The sequence below is a fragment of the Vulpes lagopus genome, chromosome 20, assembly GCF_018345385.1.
Source record: "Vulpes lagopus strain Blue_001 chromosome 20, ASM1834538v1, whole genome shotgun sequence".
Classification (NCBI taxonomy): Eukaryota; Metazoa; Chordata; class Mammalia; order Carnivora; family Canidae; genus Vulpes; species Vulpes lagopus.
The window spans coordinates 23,923,197-23,929,811 of NC_054843.1; the positions used below are offsets into that span (position 1 = coordinate 23,923,197).

At 43.6% G+C, this 6,615-nt stretch overlaps 1 pseudogene; it reads left to right on the forward strand.

Annotated features, from left to right (window-relative positions):
• Window positions 1-472: 472 nt before the first annotated feature.
• On the forward strand, window positions 473-1,348 carry LOC121479367 (annotated as a pseudogene).
• Window positions 1,349-6,615: the final 5,267 nt, after the last annotated feature.

Consider the following 6,615-nt stretch of genomic DNA (forward strand, 5'->3'; position numbering starts at 1 on the left):
AGAAATAATATTTATTTGAAATATTTAGTCCATTTTAGAAGTCAATCTCGGGATCCCTGGGTGGCGCAGCGGTTTGGCGCCTGCTTTTGGCCCAGGGCGCGATCCTGGAGACCCGGGATCGAATCCCACATCAGGCTCCCGGTGCATGGAGCCTGCTTCTCCCTCCGCCTGTGTCTCTGCCTCTCTCTCTCTCTCTGTGACTATCATAAATAAATAAAAAAATAAAAAAAAAAAAGAAAAGTTTAAAAAAAAAAAAGAAGTCAATCTCAATTTCTTTTTTTTCAAATTTCTTTTTTTTATGATATTGAGATACAGAACTATAAAAATACTTAAGATTTATTGAATGTCAAATGTATTTTTATACGTTACTTATAAACACAAATAGCATTGAATTATTACTAAATTCTAAATCATAGAAAAATGATTTTCTGAAATAGTTTCATAAAAATAGAAATATTGGATTACAGATGAAATGGGGACCTGCAGCAGGCGGCCTGCCCGGAGCCCCGGGTGCGGCGCGGTCGGACCTGCCAGACACAGGGCAACCAGAGCCGTCCGCAGTGACAGCCTCCCCACCTACAAGCTGCTGGTGGGAGATGGGGTGTGGGCAAGAGTGCCCTTGCCATCCAGTTTTTCCAGAAGGTCTTGTGCCTGACTATGACCCCGCCATCGAAGACTCCCACCTGAAACACAGAGATCGGCAATCAGTGGGCGGTCCTGGGCGTTCTGCACACGCCGGCAGGAGTCCAGCGCCAGGCGGGAGCAGTATCTGCGCACGGGGACGGCTCCCTCGTCGTTTACTCGGTCACGGACAAGGCCAGCTTCGAGCACGTGGACCGCTTCCACCAGCCCAGCCTGCGTGTCAAGGACAGAGAGTCATTCCCCATGATCCTCGTGGCCAACAAGGTCGATCTGATGCATTTGAGGAAAATCACCAGGGAGCAAGGAAAAGAAAAGGCCACCAAACACAATATTCGTCGTAGAGACCAGTGCCAAGGACCCACCTCTCAACGTGGACAAAGCCTTCCATGACCTGGTTAGGGCAATTAGGCAACAGATTCCAGAAAAGAGCCAGAAGAAGAAGAAGAAAACCAAATGGCGGGGAGACCGGGCCACCGGCACCCACAAACTGCAGTGTGTGATATTGTGACAGGCCTGAGGCCCTGGCGACAGTGACCGTGGACCGGCCAGCCCTTGGGACCCTCCACTGCCTAACCACACTGAAAACCATTTCTAACCACGACCCTTGGCCCGAGGACCTGGCATGAGAAGGGAGAAAGGGAGGGCGGGCAGGGAGGAGGTAGGCTCTGGCTTTGCCAGAACGGCACAGGCCTTCCCATGTCTCACAGGAGACAGGGAAGCAACACGAAACAGAAGCAGCATCCAAGCATCCCTCATGTTGATTCAAAGCAGCTGTCCCTCATCTCCGGGTGGCTGTGTGGTGGCTTTGAAGTACACGGTATCAGCGGGATGTGGAGGCGAGGATCCATGGACAGAGTACCAAACAAGCCATGATCGATTCCCCCACACCCCCCTGCCCCCAGCCCAAAGTCTGAGCTTGGGTGTCTCTTGTAGATTTTTAAATTATTTTAGTGATTATAATTTTATTAAAGGGGTCTGTGCCCACTGACTGGCAGAGCTTCGTATCTTCAGCAGGCCTGTCTGAGACCACGTCTGGAATATTGTTGTTGTTGTTTTTTTTTTTTTTTTTTTTTTTTTTTTTTTTTTTTTTTTGTTGTTGTTGTTGTTGTTGTTGTTTTTAACTGAGTTTTCCCCTGCAGTGCCAAAACTCAGCTCAGCATGGAAGAGGGGGCACGGAGAGACTCGTGGCCAGAGGCCTGGGGAGAAGCACCCCACTCATGGCCTCCAAACCAGAGAGAAGAGAGACACGTTCACCCAGAAGGTTTTACTGTGCTTGAGATTGCAGGTATTAGGAAGCAGAATTGTATTTTGCTGAGCGGAGAGGCTGGCAGGAGCATGTCAGTTTTAAGAGGGGTTTTCATGATCCTGGAAATAGAGAAATTAAGCCGATTGGCTTTGCAAAAGCGTTCGTCTGCATTGCAGACAATGTGGACCAAGCTCTGTGCTCCGAGGGCTCTCCTGCATGTATCTCTTCCTGCTTTCCCACCACCTGCACTGCCTGGTGCCTCTTGGATGCAAACCCACGGGCATGGAGGTTTCAGCACGTCACGGTAGGCTCATGTGGATGCCATCCAGAAGGCTCTAGTTCTTGCTGAATCTCAACCAAAAATGATCCAATACTGTTATTGCTAAAAACAGCACCAAGACCCAAAGCCTTTTCCATCTGAGTCCACTGACCACTGCTCCTTAAAGCCCAGTAAATGAGCAAACCCTGCTGAGCATTTGCAACCCTACAATTAGCTTGCCTTTCTGGCACACACTTTTCTTAGCTTCTTGGATCTTAACTATAACATAATCAGAGGAGAAAGAAAGGTTGGGGTGATGACATGGCCCCCACATGTCATGTTTCTATAAGGGGTCATCTCCCCCCAGCTTCCTGACGATGCCACGTCCCTCTCAGGTGCTGCTGGTGTGATCCAAAGACTGGATTTTCCCAGCCAGGGAGGGTGAAGGTGCAGCAACAACAGTGCACCCCTGACAGAAGGTCAGAAGATGAGGCAGCATGGCTAGTGGCCTCATTTTCCATTTACAGATCAGATCACTAGGCAAACTAGAGCATCCTTAACAGGTGGCCTGGCTTCCTCTTTGGTGAAAGAAACCCTGAGAAAGTGAACACCCAACTGGACATCAAGACACCTGGATTCTTGTCTGGTTTTGAGAGTGTGCTGCGTTCCTAACTCAGCAAGATCACCAGCACCAGGGGGCCCAGCGACTCTGTGTCAAATGAAATAATTGGGACTTGGGTTAATTGGAGAGTCAAACTTTGTTTGTCCAAATGGCCCTTTTTCCCCCTGACCCTGAAAAGAAAGAGAACAGAGAACATTCCAGGTCATGCACTTCAGAGTGTCCCAAGATCCGATCATATTAATGGGCATTTTAAACACTCACAGGACAAGGCCCTTTCCGACCCTTCTGCTCCTCTGAGCCGAGTCCACAACAGCCGCGGGTGCAAAGGGGATGAGGAGACTGCAGCAAGACAGGCGGGAAGAAGTATGGATGGAGTTGCTTTGCGCAAAGGAGTGGTGGAGTGTGGCGGGAAGCCCTGCGCACAGGGGAGCAGCCACTGCTGGAAAGCTGCTCCTGGGCACAGACGACCACCACATGCCCCTGCTCCCTGCTGTCTGCAGAGCCTGCAACTTCTTGGCAGCACGAGATCCTGTTGGAGGCGGATCAGCTGACCTAGAATGAAGCCCTTAGCAATGAAGGTAACCAAATAAAGGGGTTCCATCTGCTTCTGGTCCCTCCCTCAACAGGGGCAGTGCATCTGCCCACCCCGACCCTATCTTCCGGGACATCTGTCCTGCAGTCAGCCCACAGCTCAGCTCCACAATGCTCGAAGGAGAAACTGGTTAAGGAAAGGCCTTCTTCTGCTGAGTCAGGGGTCAGGCTTCAGCTTCCATGACCCTGTGTTCCCCATAGGTGAGACAGAGGACACTTTTCAAAGACCGTTCTTCATGTTTTAGAGAATTGTGGGCCTCCAGATAGGCCAGAATGGAGTGTACCTTCGGGCATCCCCCGTACAATATCTTCTCCATGGTCATGTGGCAGGGTCAGCTGGGATACCCATTGGCCATGCTACTCCATGACTTGAGGTGTCCAATGGGACTTGTGTCTTTGGTGACATTTTGGTGTTTCCACTGGTTTTCCAGACCACCAAATAGTGCTAATTTTACATCTCCCAAAACACACGCTTCCTAAAATCCCCTCACCCCATGCCTTTGCCACTGTGTGCTCTCAAATCTCCTCCTCAAATTTTGACACCCCCAACTAGGGCTACTTTTCTATCCAACAGGTAATTTTAGCCATCTTCCCCACCCCTATAGCCTGGGGCTCTAGCCACTGACTTTTCCTATGCTTTGACGCACGGAGGTCACTTGGATGGTTTATATTAGGACTTTGACCCCACCTTGTGTTGTCTGCTGTGCAGAGTGCCTGGTAGCCTAGTGTGGCCAATCTCACTTTGCCGGGAGATGTGACCCACTAACACATGGCAGCTCTGACCCAAAGGCCCCTCAGTCATGTGACAGTAAATCTGGAGCCACAGACAGATTCCCTCCATTAGCAGCCCACTGGGTTAGAAATTCCATGTTGGGTTTACATAGAACGAAAGATACTTGAATTGTTGAGCACCTGTGAGTGCACAGCTTCTGCTACCCGGTATTAACAGATGGCCATTGTTGTGAAATGGGAGTGATGCCTGAGGGTCTTGATGATGCTTGAGCCTTTTATGTAACTTTTTATTAAGTCTTTGTGTATCTCAACTCATTAATAAAGAAAAGAAGAACAAAAAAAAAAAAAAAAAACAGATGAAATGGGGCTTTTCCAGAATTACAATATTAAGAATAATAAAACATTTGTTAAAGTTATAATTTATTTCTTTCTTTCTTTCTTTCTTTCTTTCTTTCTTTCTTTCTTTCTTTTTCTTTCTTTCTTTCTTTCTTTTTCTTTCTTTCTTCTTTCTTTCTTTCTTTCTTTCTTTCTTTTTCTTTCCTTTCTTTCTTCTTTCTCTCTCTCTTTTCCTTCCTTCCTTCCTTCCTTCCTTCCTTCCTTCCTTCCTTCCTTCTTTTCTTCTTCTACTATGTTTTTTAAAGCAAATGTTTATGCTTCAATTTTCCCACATTGGCAACTATATGTCTTTTTAAGCTGATTCTTATGTCATATGATGTGACATTATTGGTAGATAAACATTTCTCTCTTCCTTGGTACAAAAAGGCCACTCCCCAGAATAGGAATCAACCACTTCTCCAGTAGCCTTGGTTTCTTTTATGTAAAAATAATATGTAGAAGCTAAGTTCTGGCCATTTGTGCATTCTTGTTTATTGCACATTCAGTAGAAAGACAAAAGGTACAATAACACACAGAGACATTTGTCATCAAAGATATGGAGAATGAAAATGAGATGACGGATGGAGTTTAAGTTGTAAATTTTTATCAGCATTTTCCAATGTGACTGCTATTTAAAAATTTATGAAGTAAAGACACATTTTGCATCCACATTTAAATATCAATAAACCTAAAAAAAGCTGTAAATCATTTTTTGAGTTACATTGTACTTCATAAACAACTCACAATCACTTTTAAGATTTATATCAGTCAAGTTCAAAAGTGAAGTATAATCTATTATCCAAATGGGACCCATGTGTAACCTAAAGGGCTTAAAAAATTCTGATTAATAGCTAACCTTGAATTCATAGTTCAATATTTATTGCTTATGCTTGCATCGGTTCCTAGATATTAGGCATTAAATGAGTACTATATGATAAACTGAAAACTTCTAAGAAAATTTGTGATCATAGCAGAGTTTCAAGCACACATATGCACTGCACACTGGACAAAGGACTTGCATATATCATCTTATTTACTACTCTAATGAATTCCAGCTGCTAAGTATTTACCCATTTTATAGGTGAAGAAACAGAAGTATTCAGTAGATCAAAACCTATTGAGATTTATTTAGAAAGACTTAGAGGAGTTGCCAGGTTATATAAAATTTTAGTTAGGTCCATAAAATTTTTTATTTATATCAAAGTTTGAGATCAACCAACTTTCAAAGTCATGTTGTTTGAAGGTGGCATCTGATGCAAACCTGCACAGTTAAATATCATAGTATTTTGTAGGAAATAAACAAGATATATAAGAAATTAAACTCTTAACAATTTCCATTGATATGAAATAGTAATGGAAGTTTTTAGTTGATTTTCTTTTTTTGTTGTTGTTGATTTTCCTTTAAATATAAAACCAAGCATTTATAAAATCTGAAAGTATACTGTTAAGTCCTTTTCATAATGTATATTGCAGGGAAACAAAAGTAGGCTGTGGCACCAGGAAACCAGACTTCAAAATCTAATTGAGCTCTCTGATTCTTGTGGATATTTTTCACTTATTCACTCAAGCCTTACTGAGTTTGTACAATGTGCCAGGCACAGCTCTGCACACAGAAAGTAAACAATGTACAAAATGGATGATGACCTACATTTAAGGAACTTACACTTTAATAAGCAAGTGAGAATACATAAACAAATGCAAGGCAAGACAGTTTTAGAGAAAGGTAAGTGCTATGAAGGACATAAATAAGGAGATAGGATAAAGAATAAGTGAATAGCGGTTGCTTAGTTTAACAAAGGAGATGGAAAAGGGTGGACAGATCAGGACTAGGTATTAGATTTGAAAGAATTGTTGTAGAAAAGGAAATCTGGGATCATTCTTTGCCATGTGGGTTTACAGGAATGTAACACCATTTTATTTACTGAAATAGAAAAAACTGGGAGTTCTGATTTGGATATTTGTAACTTGAAGATGGCCATTAAACATTCAAATGAGTTACCAAGAAGGCGGTTGGCAGTAAATTTAGAGTTCAGACTCACTGAAAATATAAAGATGTAAATCTTCAGCCAACAGAGAAGTATAAATATGTAAACTCAATTCATGGGCTTCCTGTTACCATGGTACAGAGAATTCACATTTTGATGCATT